General features: G+C 50.5%; 1 pseudogene; it reads right to left on the reverse strand.

Moving 5' to 3' along the window:
• Window positions 1-11,120: 11,120 nt before the first annotated feature.
• LOC149326979 (uncharacterized) lies at window positions 11,121-12,143 on the reverse strand (annotated as a pseudogene).
• Between the last annotated feature and the right edge of the window lie 8,608 nt (window positions 12,144-20,751).

Consider the following 20,751-nt stretch of genomic DNA (forward strand, 5'->3'; position numbering starts at 1 on the left):
TGATCGCTATGTTTGAACAAGACGCTGGTCCTGTTCAAATGAATGTAGGATTTTTCGCAACCCTTGCAATGCACGGCGAGATTAGAGGAAGCCGCGCCCTTCAGCGACCTGCGATGCTCCGCCATCCGCTCGTTCACACAACGACCCGTCTGGCCGATGTACTTTTTTCCGCACGAGAACGGCACTTCGTAAAGAACACCAGTGTTACACTCTGTGCACCTAGAGTCTGAGGACAGTCGTGCTGGAACCCGTTGTTCGGTAGCGCACAGGAAGAAAACTAGGTTCACAGAGTGTAACACTGGAGTTGTTTACGAAGTACCGCTTTCGTGCGGAAAAAAGTACATCGGCCAGACGGGTCGTTGTGTGAACGAGCGGATGGCGGAGCATCGCAGGTCGTTGAAGGGCGCGGCTTCCTACAATCTCGCCGTGCATTGCAAGGGTTGCAAAAAATGCTTCCCTCATTTGAACAGGACCAGCGTCTTGTTCAAACATAGCGATCAGGTATGCAGGGAGATGGTGGAGGCTTACCTAATCAAGAAAGACTCAGATTCCTGTGTGGCATCACCATCTGTGGTCTTGCTTGATAGGGAGATAGCCTTTTTGGCCAGTTTTCTTAAGGCGAGCAGGCGAAATGGGTCTTTGGCGTGATATCAGAGCGACCGTTAAGGTTGTCGTGGTTTTGTTTGTGCGCAGTTTTTTGGAAGAGTAATTGACGGTTGCATCACGGTGCACGCGAAGGGATAGTGGGTGATTGTGTTTTGGGTAGATTTTAGCGGTTGCTGTATTTTTGTACTTGTCTCACTGTGGGCAGAAGATAATTATATAGGCCTCTTCATGTGAATAAAAATTCAGTTGATGGTCTGCGCCCGTGTCGTGCCTTCTCGTTCTGTGTCTTCGTTTTTTGCGCAGATTTCACTATGAACTCCTGAAGACCTATTGGCTCTAGGAGCCGCTGGGGTTAGGCGCAGAACAATTTTCGGAAGCTCAGACTTAGTGACCACAATGAAATCACTTGAGATGCATGTGAATGTAGCTAGAGAACAAAGTGCAGATGTAAATCATCGTTCTAGGCCGCACGTAATTCCTTCTAAGGCCTTAGCGATATCAGCAGAGGACTGAACGAGGGATTCAATGGTGACAGCCGGTGGAATCCCTTTCGTTCTCCTCAAAAAATTAAACAAAGCCTGTTGTTTCCTTACTGAGAAAGAAAATCATAATGACGTAATATACTCCAACTTCGCGCGGAAGACTCTGCGCTTAAATATTACTGGGACGTACTTATAACCCAACGAATTTTTGAGCATTGATTTATAACAAGTTTCTTCCAGGCTGCTTTCCGCCGTCTATAGGCACGCGTGCACTAAGCATTCCAAAAATTATTGGTGACTGCATCCTTGGTTCCTGTGACAATGAATTCAGACTTTTGGCTTGCGCGTTCCAAAACTGAGCTTAGATGTGTAGGTTTGCATTCGGAACATGTCGCGGGGTTTCGATCTAAATTAATTGTGAGCTGAATTGAGGGTGTCTTTAAAACGACCGTAGTTTATGAAGGAGCGCTATTGTCGTTCGGAAAGAGTTAATTTACCCGCAAGCTTCAAACTAATCGGTAGATGATCACTGTTTGCGGCGCAGTCCACAGGCGCCCAAGATGTGACAGAGACTCCTGGGGAGGAAAAAGTTAAATCTAACGCAGAGCGCATTGACCACGTACAAGTGTAGAGATTCCTCAATTGTTGCAGACTCTGTTCTCACAAACCGAATAAAATAGTTTAGAGCCGAAGCAATCTGTTTGAAAACCCACGTCACGTGGTGCAAATTGAAATCCCCAACTAATAAATCCTGAGATCGGCTACTAGACATGAGTGAGTCAAGAGGCCGAGTGTCATGCACACCTGCAGGGAAATATGCATTAGGTACAGTAAAGGGCTGTTGACCTAGGATATTAAGATCAACCGCAAGTATTTCACATTGATTGTCCGAATACTGAAAAGAAAAGGAGGCCCTGCGACAAAACGTTGAAGAAATCAGCACTAACAACCGCTCCCCTCCTCGTGAGGACTGGTCAAGTTGGAACGAGCGGTAATGTTTGACCCGATAATAAAAATCTGTAGTAAGCCATGTTTCCTGTAATGCAATCAAATCCGGTAGAAGTTGGTTGCATAGACATTTCAAATGTGTTGAAGCTGAGAATATAGATCGGCAATTCCATTGGAGTACACTTATCGACCCTATCTTAGCGGGAGTGCCGCAACAGAACTGCCGCTTCTAAAATATTCGTCCTGGAATTTTGACTAGCGTGATTTTTCTTTCACTTGGACTCAATACTCAAAGAAGACCGACTTCGTTTTCGGGCGCGGATATCAAATCCTATCTCAACACATTCATCAGAGGATGGATCCATAACGCTGTTAGCTAGGGATATTTCAGAAGACGTTTGTCGCTCGTGCTGACTTTGGCCCTGCGGAGTGCTATTGATGACCACAGATAGTGGAGGAGCATCCCAAACCACACAGGGCAACAGCGGAGCGGTGGGTAGCTGCGGCAGATTGGTAGTCTGGGTAGCTATGACCTGGGAATTGCACGTGGATACGACTTCCATAATGCGTTCTATTGCATTTGACATCGCTTTTTGAACTCCCGCTGTGATTTCCTGTGGCCAAGAGGCGTCCATTACGGGTGGACATTTGGAAGACACACTAGAATAACATGAAGCTGCCTGTTTGACTGCCGCAAAGGCTTCTCGTCGCGTGCATCGGCGTTTATCTATTACCTCTAGAACTTCAACATTTTGAGTTCGTGCAGGACAGTCAAGTTAGCTGAGTGGCAACCACCACACAGACGTTTTCCTTGCTGTTCAGGACATTTCTCTCTAGCATGACTTTCGCCGCATGCACAGCAACGTAAGCCCGGTTTGCAGGCTTTGCTGCTGTGGCCAAACCCCCAGCAGTTCTCATACTGAAGGGCACGAGAGTTAAATGCATCTACTCTAAACACCAGTGGCCACACTTTGATCTCTGACGTGCACACTATACCTGCAAATGTGGCTGTGACGGACTCTGTAGGAATGTGTTTACCTCCACTACCAGTATGCTGCAACGATGGACAGCAAGGACGCGTGCAGACGAGAGCTTCTCAAGCGTTTCTGAAGAGCTCAATCGAGAGTCGAAACCTCGATCTAAGCACTTGGAGCACGAGAGATGAGGTGGAATGAATGCGCTCACCGGGTGCTTTTCGAAAGAGGTACAGTCTTTGTCAAAAGTTTAGAGCCCAGGGGGTTTGCTTCTAAGCCTCGCAGTGGGACTCCTGTAACATTGGTGGTAGTCCTACCCATTGGAGGAGGCAGGACCAGAAATATTATTACCTTCAGCAAATTTGGAGCGCTGGAGATGCATTACGAACCAGACAGTGTGCTTCAGAAGCAAACCCCCTGGGCTCCAAACTTTTGACAAAGGCTGCACACTTCAAAACGTTTGGCGACTCAATCCTTGACCGGAGACCTGCACAATATCCTAACCCTGCAGAACTGCCGCACATCTGAGATCCGCATGTAGTGAGGCGATGTAGTCTGAAGGGCCACCTGTACCACTTCCGGGTTGTTCAAAAGGGTCGCGCCTCCATCAGAAGGAACTAAAGCCACAGGAATGCTGGTTACTCCACTGCGAAAAAAGGACATATATTAGGAGCTGGTCCTGAGGAAGAGAGGCCGACCAAGAGGAAAACCTCTGGCCGGGAGCAAAAGTAGACATTAAGCCTTCGTCCTGCGCCCAATAACTCTTTAACTGGAGCAGGCACACAGAAAAAAAGTGGGCAAGCTAACACAACACCGCCAGGTACTTAGCCACTACCCCGCAGCAGGACAAACAACGCGGCCAGGCCACTATTCTCCGTCACCGTGATCTCAAGCTCATCATTTCACGCGCATTTTGATCATTGTCTTCCTTTTACGATCGCGGCGCTTGCACTAGGCCAGCGGCCATTAATCTCTTTTCCATCGTTCATCAAGTCTCATTTTTCGGCTTGCCGCTGCACAACAATATTAAGGTGAAAGCCTTTTATGGCTCATGAGTGGCATGGACAGGATGTGTCACACTTTCACCAACCCATGGCCAATCCACAATCCAATCTATAGTAATCCAACAAGCAAATCTATAACCCAATCCAGCAAGCCAATCCATATTCCACAATCAATATACACAGAGCATAACCTTTTGGTATTCAGTTACAACAGCACAGCATGCAATCAAAAAAGCAACAATTCTCCGCGCTTCTCTCAACACTATCAACATGACCACATCAAGCCTGGGTCCTATGTCACTATAGCTGTCATCACATAAGTAGCGGCATCTTGGACAGTTGGAGGTTACAAAAAAAACACATCCCCGTCGCTGTCATTCCTATTCCACTTAGCACGCGCACAGATCATATTTTAGGCTTTGTTAAGCAACCTCCGATGCAGCACTACTAGGCGCCGCTTGAGACGTGACTGCATGAAGAGCTCGCCAACGAAAGCGCCACATGACAGCGCGCAGCCCAGGAGGTACACTGCACAGTACAAGACAAGGGGCTCCTTCTGACTCCCGTCGTGGCTCGCACGCGCGTTTCCCGCTGGTCGTCGGTGACGGACGGCGAGCCCTGCTTCCGCAACGGCCAGAACGAGGCGACGATGCTGGTACCTGCGGAAAAATGCGTCCGCGAATCCACATTGACATGGCGGCAGCAGAACGAGGTAGTTTGACAGGCTTTCATATCAAACTGCAATGTTTTGCACGAATACACCGGCTTTTTTCTTCTACAAATTTTCGCCCCTGTTTGCTAAGAATGAATAACGTCTACAGCAATCACGCAATCTAGAAACACAATATGTTTTCTTTGAACTGCAGGCAAGTCTTGTTTCTTTACGATGCACAAAATCTATCCCTCTGGCGTAAGCCAAGAAGGAAAAATGATCGCCTAGTTGAGACAACAATCCACCAGTTTGGGCGACCTTTTAAAGGCTTCGAAAAACAACTGTTCAGTCGTTTCAATTGCGCCCGCAAAGTTACGAAAAACTCAGCTACGGTGATAGCATCAAACAATCTTGACAGTTGTCGAAAACAATCTCCACGGCTCTCGGCCACGCTGATTTCTAAAAGATGCTTCGAAATAAGTCGCAAAAGTCACAAGGACAATCCCGAACAAAGTAAAAGCCCTTGCGCGTGGCTTTGATCATAGTCAAATCTGGTCGCTTCTCGCATAAAAAACAAAGTGTAAAAGCAGCCTGCCCGTCGGATTTTAGCAAAACAAACAATAAAACCCTTCGTGGCCATACTCCCCTCTCTAACAAGCATCGACACGAAGCTTTGCAATGAAAGGAAAAGTGGACACAGATAAACTTTGTAAATACGAGAGCAAAACAAACGTTAAACGCCCCAAAAATGGCTTTTGATGCACGACATCTAGCACTTCTTGTGGCCAGCGTCACAGGGATGCTTTCACTTCATTAAAATAACTTCGTAGTCTAGTCGATAGCCTGCGAATGATGTTATATAGGCCGAATTGGCGGCTTAAAAGTTTCACGCTCAGACAACAGCGGTGAACAGGTATCGACAACAAACCTAGCCAGTCCCCTGGCTTGCATTCTCCGTGGAATCGACGCAGACTGTAGCTTCGGGCATTGGTGTGCTGTGCTGGGGCAGGTGGTTACCTCCAGGTTGTCCTCGTCGGCGACGACCGGCAACATTGCATGGAGCGTTGTCGTGCCCTTTCCTTCTCAATAAAGCAAGCGATTGCTCCCAGAGGCTCTCCGACACCTGGATCATGTTGTAGATGGTGCAATTCTTCCGCTTGATCTCCGACGGCTTGGCTTTCTGGCGGCGACACGCGGTAGGGGCTACGGCGCAGAGTTCGACAGTGTTCGTCAGCTACATTGCGATGTTTGTTAATTGGCGCTTGTGGGACCATTGTCCAAGACGGAAAACTTTCGCTGTAACTTTGATTAAGACTTCGTTCTTGGTATTGTCTGTTACGGCGCAGGGCCGGGATGATGCCAAAGGCGGGCCAGTTCTCTCGGTTGGGCGAATCTCCGGCAGATTCCCCGGACATGGCGAAGGCATCTTGTAAGTCAGATAGCTGCTCTAATAAACCGATATTCAAGCCTGAGGAGGTGTCGGTATTCTTCACCTTTTTGTCAACACCGCCTCAGATTGTACATTTCACAAACAGGCGATGTCTCTAGCGATGGCCAGTCTGATCTAAGACCAATTGCGTATTTCCATCAAAGAATCCCTCAGTTTTCTCTGCAATCACGGTACCTGCCAGAAAAGTGATATTTCACCAGCCTGGAACATTCACTTCTTATTAAGCACACTCAATATGACCCAGTGCTTTGTTCTTGTCTTCGAAGTAAGGGATTCATCCGTCGAAAACGCGACAGACTTTGATTGAATGCCGATGGCTGCTTGGTGCTCAGTCCAACGCTATATGCCAAAGACACCTTCTCGGGAACAGTGCTAGAGGAATATATTGTTACATTGCATAGTTGCTAGGCGAAGACGACGTTGATTTGTACGTTCGGGAGTGGACGACGACGAGGACGTGGTAATTTGGGCTGGAGTGATTTAGCTCGGCGTGCCTTCTGACTGTGGCCTGTCCCGTTTGCTGCTGGGCTAACCCCCGTAATATTTGATGGAGGTCGTGCTGGGTATCACACCGGGACCCTGCCCTGGGCCTCCGCAGCGGTCGTCAGCTTCGAGCCATCACTATGCTGTCCAACCCACCTCCGGCCGCAGCATCACCTCCAGCGCCGACCATTGCCGAGGCTCAGCCTCGCGACCCGGGCGCCTTTTGTGGCACCGATGACGTCGATGTCGAGGATTGGCTCGCCATGTATGATAGAGTCAGCAAGCACAACCGCTGGGACGCGACGCTCATGCTTGCTAACGTTATTTTCTACCTGGCGGGCACGCCGCGCGTCTGGTTTGAGACGCATGAAGAAGACCTCACCTCTTGGGACAACTGCAAAGGAAAGCTCCGAGACTTATTTGGCAAACCAATTGGACGCAAGCCGGGTGCTAAAAAAGACCTTGCTTCTCGAGCACAGTCGTCTATGGAGTCATACCTCTCGTACATCCAGGACGTCCTCGCTCTGTGCCGAAAAGTAGACAGCGCCATGCCAGAGACCGACAAGGTGGGCCACATCCTGAAGGGGATTGCTGATGATGGATTCAACCTTCTTCTGTGTAAAGATTGTGAAACGGTCGACTCCGTCCTCCAGGTATGCCGGCAATTCGAGCAGGCAAAACAACGCCGTATTGCTTCTCGTTTTGATCACCTTCCGAACACGGCGGCGACATCCTCCTGCGAAGACCTGCCAACACTGCGACAACCGTCCCATCCTGCCAATTTAACAAGAATTGTACGCAGAGAACTGGAAGCTATGACTCCCGTCACCTTCGCCCCTCAACCGGTCGACTCTACGATTGCGCTGATCCAGGCCGTCGTTCGCCAGGATTTTGCGAACGTGGGCCTCAATTCTGGCCTGCCGTCTGCGTCGCCCTGTTTGCCAAACACCGCTCCACTGGTTGCTGCTGCTTCACCGACTCCGACCATACTCCCACGTTACCGCTACCGGAATCCTGCGGATTGGCGCACACCGGACGACCGCCCAATTTGGTTCACCTGTTCGCGTGCCGGCCACATTTCCCGTCACTGCCGCAGCCGTTGGTTTTCACCACCTCACCATCGTTCCACTTACCATCGTTCCACTTACGACCTAGTTCCAATTATGATCGCCGTGCCGGCTTCGCACCACGCCAGACGTCTTACCGTGCTTAGTCTCCACACGCTTTCGACACTTCGACCCCGCGAAGGTCCAGCCGCTCGCCTTCCCCTCAGAACCGCCGCTCTCGTTCTCCGCAATTTCGACGCCCGTCCACTCCACCCTTACCTGGCTCTCACTCGGAAAACTAACCAATGCAGCTCCAAGAGGTGATGCTGCATTGATGACCCGGCCCGAAAATCTCTTGACCCCCGCTCCTCGCCGCAGCCTTCTCGATATCTGCGTGGACGGTGCACCAGTTAACGCTCTTATTGACATTGGCGCCCAAATTTCTCTCCTGAGCTCCTCGTTTCGCCGTCGTCTGAAAAAGGTTGTGACACCTGTTGTTTCCTCAGCCGTTCGCGTCGCCGACGGAAGTGCTGCTGCCGTTGTTCGACTGTGCACTGAGCGTGTTTCCATTGCTGGTCGTACAACCCCTGTCGCGTTCATTGTTTTCATTTCATTTCATTTCAGTTCATTTTATTACCTTAAAGGCCCCTTAAAAGGGGTGTTACATAAGGGGTGGCAAGAGTAAAAGCACAAATTCACAATGACAGGAAATTTTCTACGTTATCAGTGAAAAGACTTGGGCAAGTGATGATGGCAACGTTGTTCGGAATTCCGTTCCATTCTGCGGCTGCACGAGGAAAGAAGGAATTAGAAAAAGTGACGGTGCGTGATCCTGGACGGGCAACTTGTAGGCGATGGCTGGTGCGGTGAGATATGCGTGCGGGTGGAAGAATATAAGGTGCGATGTGCATAGGGCTGTGGAAGAATTTTTGAAATAAAGACATGCTGGCAATGCGACGGCGGAGCGATAAGGGTGATAGTCCGGATGCTGTTTTTAAGGACGAAACACTGATGTCATAAGAGTAGGATGAATGAATGAAACGAGCAGCGCAATTCTGAACAGATTCGAGGGCATTGATGAGATATGCTTGATGAGGATTCCATATGGGCGACGCAAACTCTAATTTGGACCTGACTAATGACTTGTAAGCTAATAACTTGACATGATGGGGAGCATGATGAAGATGGCGCTTTAGGAAACCTAATGTCTTGTTTGCTGACGATATTATATTAGTAACATGCAGGCTCCAAGAAAGATCGCTAGAAATAGTTATGCCTAGATACTTGTATGATTGAACTAGTTGTACAGGAACTTCAGATATTACGTAAGAGAAGGTTAAAGGATTACTGCGACGGCTAATGGACAAAAGATTACACTTACGTGGGTTAAGTTCCATTAGCCATTTATTACACCACTCCTGAACGGCATTAAGATCATTTTGAAGAGAAGATTGGTCAGCGGTGGTAAGAATAGCACGATAAAGTACACAGTCGTCAACGAACATGCGTATGTTAGATGTTACATTTAAAGGCAGATCATTAATGTATATAAGAAACAGTAGTGGGCCAAGCACAGATCCCTGTGGGACGCCCGATGTTACTAAGAGTGAGTTAGAGTTCTTATTGTTAACGGAGACAAACTGCGAACGATTAGTCAAAAATTCTTCGATCCACTTCAAAATATGGGGGTGCAAATTTAATCGAGAAAGTTTTATCAGCAGGCGTTTATGGGGTACTTTATCAAATGCTTTGGCAAAATCTAGAAAAATGATATCAGTCTGTAGATTAAAATCAAGGTTAGCATGCAGGTCATGAATGAATGTGGCAAGTTTGGTCTCTCAGGAGTAACCCCGGCGAAATCCGTGCTGAGCAGAATGGAAGAAGATATTCGAATCAAGGAATGCCATGATGTGGGTATAGATGACGTGTTCCATGATTTTGCAGGGAATACTAGTTAGAGAGATGGGGCGGTAATTAAGCGGAGAGTTCTTGTTACCTGATTTGTAGACTGGGACGACCTTCCCATTTTTCCAGTCTATGGGCAGCTGACCTGTGAAGAGTGACTGAGCGAATAACAAGCACAACAGAGATGAACATATATCTTTGGTATTAATCAGTATTTTAGCGTTGATACTGTCAATTCCAGCAGAGGATGATATTTTAATATTTTCTATTAGTGACAAAATTCCTGCAGAAGAAAATATCAGAGGAGGCATAGTATCTTGAATAATTGGGGGGTTTGGAGGAAATGTCGGCTCTGTTTCATTAGTAAACACGGATGAAAAGGCTGTGTTGAACATGTTGGCGCATTCAGTTTCAGAGACATTTGCACCCGAAGCATCAGTGAGGGAAACAGTGCGTGTGCGCTGGGGGTTAATGACTTGCCAGAACCTACGGGGGTTAGTTGACAACATTTTAGACAGATCGGAGTTAAAAAAAGTGCGTTTGGCTTCTCGAATAGTTGATAAATAAGTTTTTTCGGCTGCATAATATTTGTTCCAAGCGTTCTGACTAGGAAGCAACTTGGCTGATCGGAAAGGACGCTTCTTTTTATTTTCAAGACGTTTGAGTGTGTTTGTGAACCATGGGTTTTGAGGGTTATTTCGTATATTTATGTTTGGAATAAACCTGTCGACCAAATCTTCGATTTTCCTCTTAAACAAGGACCAGTTATCATCATGGATGGATCTTTGATAAAAGCTGGATTGAAATACTGGTAAAAATGCGCGAAGTTCATTATTTATTGCTGTGTAGTTTCCTTTATCGTACAGTCGGATAGTTCGTTTAGAAGTTACGCGTAAGGACGGTTTAATCGTGAAGCCGGCATGTATGACGTGGTGATCGCTGACGCCTGGTAGATACGTGACGGAATGAACGCATTCAGGATTATCCGTTAATATTAGGTCCAGGATATTAGCGCAGTCTTCTGTTACACGGGTTGGTTCGGATATAGTTTGAACGAGGTTAAAATTAAGGCAGACGTCTAGAAATTCATTAGCATCCTTATTACCTGTAGCGGTTAGATTATGCCAGTCAATGCTCGGAAAATTGAAATCTCCGAATAGGAGAGTGCAGGTGTTAGGGTGCTTAGCTTTAATTTCATTTAATGCGTTATTAAGTTTTCGAGGGAAGTCTGGGTAGCTAGGAGGCCTGTAGCAAACGCCAATCACAACTGATTTAGGTGAAGCATGGCATAAAACCCATAATATTTCTATATCTGATGAAAGGTGGACAGCAGAGCATGATAGATCCCGAGCAGTTGCAATCAGTACCCCCCCTCCCCTTCGGTCTGGGCGATCTTTGCGAAAAACACTGAAATTAGGAAAGGCAGCAAGGACTTCACTATCAGGAATGTCACTGTTTAGCCACGTTTGCGTCAAGACTAGTATGTTGCTAGCAGATGAAGTGACAATATGGGAAATAATGTCGCGCTTTGAAATGAAACTCCGCACGTTAGTAAAGGTTGCTGACAATGAAAGTGCTTCTTGCTGTGCATGCTTCGAACGATCTGTCGATAGGTGCTGAGATGGTTGCTATTTCACTTCTTTTACTGTTTGTGATGATTCATCGAATATGTAGCGTTTGGGACCAATATGTAATGTTTTGAAGCGCAAAGAGAACTTATCGGATACTGATCTGGCAAAGGTTACAAGATGTTTGCGGGCGTTACGAACGGGAAGGGAGAAGTCTTCGCCAATACTGTAGTTGGTGCCTTTAAGTTTAGCTCCTAAAGAAAGGATGCTTTCTTTAGTTTTCGATGAGGTGAATTTAACGATGATTGGCCTGGTGCGATCAGTTGAGTGGCGCCCGAGGCGGTGAGCACGCTCGACTAGATTGGGTTCGATGGCAAAATCTAGTTGAGTGGGGCAATGACGAATGACTGTTTCTTCCGAGTCTGCATACGTTTCAGTGGGGTTAGTGTCAGGAATATTGTAAAATATGAGATTGTTACGGCGAGAGCGATTTTCTGCATCGTCCATACGTGCTTCAAGTTTGTCGATCTTGCAGGTAAGTTTGGTGTTTAAAGTTTTCAGGCCGTCTATCTCAGAATGAATAGTGGAAAGTGTGGCGTAGTGTGATTCCAGGGTGTCCATGCGCTTGTTTAAGTCGGTCAAGGTTGTTTGGGTAGTTTTTAGTTGATCTTAAATGTCCTGTAGATCGGAAATTAATGTATCTTGCCCGGTAGTTAGTTTCTGGAGCTCGGAAAGTATGCAATCGTAACGGTCGGGGCCTGGGTTAGATTCGACATCGCCTGACAATAGTAAAAGAAAACGGAGAACACGTGAACACTCGGCAACAATACTACAGCAGCACTGAGGGCTCGGCAGCTGCATTAAAAAGTAGTTACTGGTTTTTTTAGCAAATAGGGAAAACTTGTTACTAACCTGCATTGCGAAAAGCAGAGGATTAGTAGTCTGCGTTGACACACAGCTACCGAGCCCACAGAGCGGCGGCGATGACAGCATGGGCTTTATATGCCTGATAAAATTATCAGATGTTGATGTTCCTGGCGACGGGGCTGGCCACTATTGGTCCGGGATCACGTACTCTGGCGGCGAAGAGGCAGTTGATGGGGTAGCAATGGTGATGGGGCAGGCGGATGAAAATAGTCTTCTTCATGATACTTCACGGCGGCCGTAGACATTGATGAACAGGAGGCAGACGGCAGAGCGGCGAAAAGCAGTTTCAGGGCGAGGGTAAGCACCTGCATTGCGAAAAGCAGAGGATTAGTAGTCTGCGTTGACACACAGCTGCCGAGCCCACAGAGCGGCGGCGATGACAGCATGGGCTTTATATGCCTGATAAAATTATCAGATGTTGATGTTCCTGGCGACGGGGCTGGCCACTGTTGGTCCGGGATGACGTACTCTGGCGGTGATGAGGGCAGTTGATGGGGTAGCAATGGTGATGGGGCAGGCTGATGAAAATAGTCTTCTTCATGATTCTTCACGGCGGCCGTAGACACTGATGAACAGGAGGCAGACGGTAGAGCGGCGAAAAGCAGTTTCAGGGCGAGGGTAAGCACCTGCATTGCAAAAAGCAGAGGATTGGTAGTCTGCGTTGACACACAGCTACCGAGCCCACCGAGCCCGAACATTTCCCCCACGATGTGATCCTCGGTATCGACTTTTTAACGACGCACGCGGCTCTAATTGATTTCGCCACTGGCCTTCTTCGTTTGGACTTGCCGCTCTGCTCCGAAAGCGCCGACACAAAGCCGCCTCGCTTACGTGCCGCTCAATTTACTCGCTTGCCGCGTGACGCTGCAGTCCATGTCCCTATGTCCCCGTTTCGCGCCGTTCCTGATGGTGTCTACGTCACGTACCCAATCAAGGACGTTGTCCTCCAGCGTAACGTCGTCCTTCCACAGACAGTCCTGACCGTCACCGGCAACCGCACCTACCTTCCGATTTTGAACTTCAGTCTCTCTCCCCAAGTTTTGCCCTGTGGCATCGCACTCGCTGAACTGGTTCCATTGGCCGAATGTACAGTTTCTGCTCTAACAGCTGAGCCTAACGTTGGTCTCCATGCCCTTTCCCGATCGGCCGCTTCACGCCCGGACCCTACTTTTGCAATGATCGCGGCGGATTTTCCATCTGACCACGCCAACGCTCTCTGCGCCTTTTAGCTTCCTACAGTGATGTCTTCGACTTCGGGAATCATCCTCTTGGCCAAACTTCTGTCGTGACTCATCGCATCAATACGGGCGATGCCAGCCCTATCCACAGAAGGCCCTATCGTGTCTCTCTTCCTGAGCGCCATGTCATCCAAACAGAGGTGGACAAGATGCTGGCAAACGACAATATCGAGCCTTCTAGCAGCCCTTGGGCATCCCCTGTGGTGTTGGTCAAAAAGAAAGATGGCAGCTGGCGCTTCTCTGCCGACTATCGTCATCTTAATGAATTAACGAAGAAAGACGTCTATCCTCTTCCGAGAATTGATGACGCCCTCGACTGTCTACATGGTGCCAGCTACTTTTCTTCTATTGATCTCCGTTCAGGCTACTGGCAAATCGCTGTTGACAAAAGGAATCGTGAGAAGACTGCCTTTATCACCCCGGATCGCCTGTACCAATTCAAAGCTATGCTTTTCGGCCTCTGCAACGCTCCTGCGACATTCGAGCGCATGATGGACTCACTTCTGCGTGGCATCAAATGGACAACGTGCTTGTGCTACCTAGATGACGTTGTCGTTTTCTCCTCAACGTTCGAAAGCCACATACGCCGTCTTGCTACTGTCCTTGCGGTCTTCTGTCGCGCTGGTCTCCAATTGAACTCCAAGAAGTGCACCTTTGGCCAGCGCCAAATTAAGGTCCTCGGCCACTTGGTTGATGCGTCTGGTGTAAAGCCCGACCCTGATAAAGTTCGTGCTGTTCGTGAGTTCCCCAGTCCCCGTTCCTCGAGCGATGTGCGCAGTTTCCTCGGGCTCTGCTCGTATTTTCGCCGGTTTATCCCCAACTTCGCCGACACGGCCCGTCCCCTTACCACCCTCCTGAAGAAGGATGTCCCTTTCTCCTGGGGCCTTGACCAAGCTCGCTCCTTCACGGCACTTGTTGCGGCCCTCACTGCTCCTCCTGTGCTGGCCCATTTCGACCCATCTGCGCCTACGGAACTTCGCACAGACGCCAGTGGCCATGGTATTGGCGCCAATTCTTGCGCAGCGCCAATACGAGCACTTCCGTGTGATTGCTTACGCCAGCCGCCTGCTCTCTCCTTCCGAACGTAACTACTCCATTAGTGAGCGGGAGTGCCTTGCTCTTGTTTGGGCGTTAACGAAATTCCGCCCTTATTTGTTTGGAAGGCCCTTCTGCGTAGTTACGGATCACCATGCTTTGTGTTGGCTGTCTTCTCTTAAAGACCCTACAGTCCGTCTGGGTCGCTGGGCCTTGCGTTTGCAAGAATACACATTTAATGTTGTCTACAAGTCCGGCCAGCTGCACCAAGATGTTGACTGTCTGTCCCGCCATCCTCTCGATACTCCTGATTCCCACACCCGTGATACCGACGACTGTGTACTGTCCGTATCAGACTTTCTAAACATTGGCGACGAGCAGCGCCGTGACCCATCTCTGCGCCTCATAGTCGACCGCCTCCGCAGCTACCCATCTGATCCTGCTCTACGAATGTTCGTGCTGCATCATGATACTTTATACCGACGCAATATGCACCCAGATGGCGCCCACCTCTTGCTTGTCGTCCTGACCCATCTCCGCTCCACAGTACTTGACCAACTTCATGATGCTCCTACTGCAGGGCACCTAGGCGTGTCACGCACATACGACAGCGTGCGCAGGTGGTTCTTCTGGCCTGGTCTTTACCGCTCTGTCCGCGGTTATATTGCTGCTTGCGATCAATGCGAGCGCCGGAAAACGCCCCCACTTCCACCCAGTGGCCAGCTTCAGCCCATCGACATCGCGGCTGACCCATGTTTCCGTGTTGGCCTCGACCTGCTTGGTCCTTTTCCCCCATCAACTTCCGGGAACAAGTGGATTGCCGTTGCGACCGATTACACTACCCGGTAAGCTATCACGCGCGCTATCCCTACCAGCTGTGCCTCCGATGTCGCTGACTTTCTTCTCCATGACGTCGTCCTCATTCATGGCGCTCCTCGTCAACTGCTTACGGATCGCGGCCCCTGCTTTCTTTCTAAAGTGGTCCACGACCTTCTGCGCTCATGCTCTACCCGCCACAAGTACACGACAGCCTACCATCCTCAGACCGACAGCCTTACTGAGCGTCTTAACCGCACCCTGACGGACATGCTGTCCATGTATGTCTCAGACCACCATTGTGACTGGGATGTCAGTTTACCTTTCGTGACGTTCGCCTACAATTCCACACTCCATGATACCACCGGCTACTCCCCCTTCTACCTGCTCTTTGGCCGCGACCCGTTGCTACCCTTCGACAGCCTCCTGCCTCACGACCCTTCTACCAGCAGTTACGCTTGTGACGCCATTGCCCTAGCTGACGCCACCCGACAAATCGCTCGAGATTGCCTCGACGCTTCACAACTCGCTCAAAAACGACGGTACGACCTTCATCACCGTGACGTCCATTACCCTCCCGACTCCCTCGTACTCGTCTGGCTCCCTGCGCGCCGTGTGGGCCTGTGTGAGAAGTTGCTGCCTCGTTACGTGGGTCCTTACCCCGTCTTGCGGCAACTGAGCAATGTGACCTACGAGATCGCGCCCCTGCAACCCCACACTCCTCGTGCGGCTCCCTCCACACAGCTCGTACACGTCGCCCGTCTTAAGCCCTACCATTCAAACCCACTACCTTAGGACGCCCAGGGACTGTGCTTCCTTCCGCCCGGCGGAGGAGGGGCGGGGGGGGGATAGTGTTACGGTGCATAGTTGCTAGGCGAAGACGACGTTGCTTTGGACGTTCGGCAGTGGACGACGACGAGGACGTGGCAATTTGGGCTGGAGTGATTTAGCTCGGCGTGCCTTCTTACTGTGGCCTGTCCCGTTTGCTGCTGGGCTAACCCCCCGTAATAATATGAAGCTCGCAGGGTACATATATTCTCCGTCTGTGTATTGTCCTGACGGTGAGACAAGATGGCTTCCAACAGCCGCTAAATTTCAGGGCCGTGAGAAGTGGCTGTAAATATCTTGAGCTCTGCCGAAAACTCTCCAATGATCAAAGAGTAGTCCGCTCCTGAGACCGCTCACGCCGTTAACGTGCTTCCACTGACAGCCACTTCAATGAAGGCGGTTCGCATACTCGCATTGCAGGCTGTAGGGTCCGCTCGCGGGCCAACTCAAATCCCGCGCCGCTCACCGCGGGTAACCTCGAACCTTTCCATCCGAGTGGTGGGGTGGGGGGAACCAGGCTACGCGAGGGAGCCTTCTTAAGGCGCGACCTCCAAGGCTCTCTCTCTTTTTGGACACCGGATCTCCCGACACCTGCCCTGCCCGAGGACCACCTGACCCCCGCTGCCCAACGACGCCCGATCCCCCTGCAATGTGAGAATAAACCTTTTGTTACGAAGACCTGCCTCGAGTCACTGCCTGTGCGTCCCCGCGCAGAGGAATTGCCCACAAACAATGGCGCCCAGCGTACGGCTTTAATTAACACCTGTGTGGACTATTTCTCTGCCGATTTTGGGACGTGCAGCCAGACTCGTGGCAGGCCCTCTTTGTTTGGAGCCACGCCGGACCGCTGGGGTTAAGGAGCAGGTCAAGCGGAATGTTCGCGGGGTAGCGACTTGTACAGTGTTTTAAATTTGTTAGGAGTTTTGAGTTGTATATGTAGTTTTTTTCTGGCGTTTTCTGTTGTATATTTCATGCGTTTGTAGATAGATTGTTGTGTATATGAATGTTTTTGTCCGCTCGGTTGCCATGAGCCGTTAGCCGGTGCGCCCGGACAGTTGACGCGGGCTTTCCTGGCAAAAGTAGCGCGCAGGGTAGAGCCTCGGCTTTTCCCCGTCAATTTGCGCGAACTATGCCTCCCAAAAGGCACGTTTCAGCCACGGCTTTGGATGGCGGGGCAACCGGTAGTGAGGCGAGGAACGCGGCAGAGATTCCCGACGCGGCAGCCGTAATAGGGCAGGTGACTGAGATGTTTGCCGCATTAGCCCGCCAGCTCGGTTCGGTAGCTGGCGCCAACCAGGCCGCAGCATCGATAGCATCGGCGACAGCATCGCGCCCGTGGATAAATATGGAGGTCCCCTCCTTTTGCGAGTACACGGACGCGAAATCACTCCACGAGTTTTTACAACAACTCGAAGACTACCAGACGGCTCTGGGCGCCCCGAATGACGTGATGCTTGGGCAGGTCCTGCCTTTAGCACTCGTCGAGAGCGCGGCGCGGTGGAGGCGCTGGCAGCCGACCTTCCAGTAGATGGCGGACTTCAAAGACCGTTTCCGAGCCAAGTTCTTGCCGCCTGACTATGAGCGCCGGATGCTGGAGGAGCTCGCGTTGCGTACCCAACACCCAGAGGAAAGCCTCTTCGAGTACGTACGCGTAAAGCAGGAGCTGTACAAGAGGGCATATTCGACGGCAACCGACCGAGATCATGTTGCGCGTGTGATCAGGCAGTGCCATTCACGCTTCAAGCCGTATCTGCGGGGCCGCAGTTTTACAAACCTCGAGGCCTTAGCACAGGAGGCCAAGACCGTGCAGGCGGATTTACTTGCCGAACTGCTCTATCAGCCACCCCCCGGCCAGCCGCAGCGCTAGAACCGGGATGCGCATGGTATGGAGGCCGAGAATACGCGACGAGGGCTCGGCGCGCCGAGCTAATGGCCGTGGAAAGGCAGGCGGAACCCCCTGTTGTCCCTCGCGCGCTTGACCCGTACGTGTTCGAGCCGCGGCGTCGTGCCGGCCTCACAGACCGCGCGCCGAGCGAGCGTCAGGAATGCGCGGAGAAAGGGGAGAGTCATCCCCAACTGCTTCGTGGTACGAGGGGTCCCCAGTCCACGCGGCGGGCGAACGACCGGCTTTGCTGGAATTGCAACCAGCTAGGCCACATGGCACGCGATTGCCAAGCTAGGCGTATGCAGGGAAACGCCAGACTCTGGCGGTGATGTCTGGTGGCACCGGCCTTTCACCGTCAGCGGGAGAATGTCATGGTTGTCAAGGCGCTAGTCAGGAAAAGAACTCGCGCGCCGGCGACGGAGACGCCTTTGTCCCGCTCGCCTGTAGAGCTCAGGGAGTTGTTCCGCGTTCAAGCCCATTTTTGCTAGTGCAGTTAGCGGGTTGATGCTGCTCCGCACTCGTAGACACGGGCTCAACGCTGTCACTGGTCGGTGACGAGGTGTACGAGGCCTGCCGGATAGCTAACATTCGTGTCAGACCGGCCGAAACCCCGTTTAGTTTAGCAGCTGGGCAGAAAAAGCAAAGGGAGCAGTACGTCTCACGATGCGCTTTGATGGCAGAAAGCGGAGACATCGCTTCGTCTATCTGCCTGGCTTGTTGATACCAGTAATTCTGGGGAGAGATTTTCTCTCGAGCGAAGGCATTGTGCTCGACATGGGGGAGAATGGCTATCGTTAAAGCCCGCTCGCCCCCCTCATTCCCTTCGAAAGCGCACCCTTGCCCGGCTGTCGTGCACAAAAGGCGGGCGTCCACGCCTGTGCGACAGAAAGGCAGGGGAGCTCCCTCGAGATGCAGAAAGACGGTGGCCCGTTAGAAGCAGATATTGCGTCTTTATCAGGACCCAGTAGTCAGCGCCGAAGGTTCGCGGCAACTTTACTCCCATTTTCGGATTGCTTCACGGAGAAACCCGGCAGAACCGACCTGCTTCAGCACGAGATTCAAACAGGTGATGCGCGCCCTTTCAGGTGTAACCCGAGGCCGTTAAGTGCACATAAGCGGCAGCTTCTCGACTGTGCCCTTGACGATATGATTGCTACCGGTGCGGTGAGACCCTTAGAAAGTCCCTGAGCGTCACCAGTGGTTCTAGCACCGAAGAAAGATGGATCGGTCAGGCTGTGTGTTGATTATCGTAAGCTCAACTCACTGACGCCTACGGTAGCGTACCCTTTTCAGTCAATCGAGGCTGTGATATACGCGTTAGGGAACGCGAGGTTCTTCAAAGTCCTAGATGCAAGCAGAGGATACCTGCAGATTGAGGTGGGCGGAGGTGATATTGAGAAAACCGCATTCACCTGCCACCGCGGGCTCTTCGAATTTACTATACTCCCGTTTGAAATGTCTAACGCCCCGAGCATGTTCATGCGACTGATGGACATCGTGCTGGGCGATGCAAGGTTCAACTAAGCCATGGGGTACCTCGACGAAGTTGTGATATTCTCACAGTTGTTCGAGGAGCACCTCATTCACCTGAATTCCATTCTTGATAGAATGAGACGTGCCGGTCTAACCATCAATCCAAAGAAAGTGCAGTTGGTATCGAAGAGACTGAAACTCTTGGGCTTTGTCGTGGATGACGGCACACTGAGACTGAATGATGACAAACTGCAGGCAATTCTGAACTACCTCTGCCCAGTAGAGCAGAATGTTGGGCCAGTTGGTGCAGCGACATATTCACCCATGCTTGTGAAAAGTTTGCAGAGGTTTTTGGGGATGGTTGCCTTCTACAGGCAATTCATCTCGCGCTGTTCGAAGCTTGCAAGGCCGCTGAACCTGCTGTTGCGCAAAGGCTCGAAGTGGATCTGGGAAAAGGAACAGAGTGACGGATTTGTTGCCTTGGCTCGCGCGAGAGCAAATGCCGGTAGTTGCACCTCCCCGACCTGAACAAGCAGTTAGTCTTGCAGACAGACGCTAGTGACTACGGTGTTGGAGCTGTTTTGTTGGAGCTGTGTCCTTGACTGAGTGACTGTGGCTTCGGTTTCTTTCTTTTGTCTTGATTATGTTTTTATTTTTCTGGTTTTTATTTTGTGGCCGGCGCTCAGTGCTTTCTTTGACTATTACGGTGATAATGACATTGCAGTGACATGGGTTTTCTCTTTTTTTATTACTATTATTTATTCCGTGGACTGCACGCTGTGCTTTGGCTATCTGCCTGCGTCTAACTTATTATGACGATACTTTTGTTTTCTTTTCTTATGAGTTTTTTTTAATGCTCTGTTTTTCGCTTAATTTTTTTTTCTTCTTTGGAACATTTAGTTATTTTTCATTTATTTTGAATTGACGTTAAGCCTGGCAAAGCATTGCTGGTCCAGGCATCCTCTCTCTTTCTTTTATGTTTTTTACCTGTTTTTTTAGAGGACCAATAAAAGGAACACGAGGGAAAACTGCGCCCTGTCGCGTTTGCTAGTCGCACGCTCACATCAGCGGAGCGGAATTACTCCGTGACCGAAAAGGAATGCCTGGCGATCACGTTCGCATTGTCGAACTTCGACATGTACCTAAACGGAGTGGTCTTCACCGTGCAGACAGATCACCAGGCATTGTCTTGGTTAAAGAGGCTCAAGAACCCCGCAGGTAGAGTCGCGAGATGGGCGCTGACGTTGCAACGTTACGCGTACGCCATTGAGCACCGCTGGGGCAGCTTGAACAAGGTGGCCGATGCTTTATCGCGCGCACCATGGAAGGCTGGCGGAAGCGCTTCGGAGGCGCAGCCCAGCTTTGAAGAAAGTGGCGTCACCGCTTTTAGAGAGGAGGACAGGGCGGACGGGAGTGTCACGCCCGGTTTGG

This window comes from Amblyomma mixtum, chromosome 10 (genome assembly GCF_055824585.1).
Source record: "Amblyomma mixtum isolate Tamu chromosome 10, ASM5582458v1, whole genome shotgun sequence".
Taxonomy (NCBI): domain Eukaryota; kingdom Metazoa; phylum Arthropoda; class Arachnida; order Ixodida; family Ixodidae; genus Amblyomma; species Amblyomma mixtum.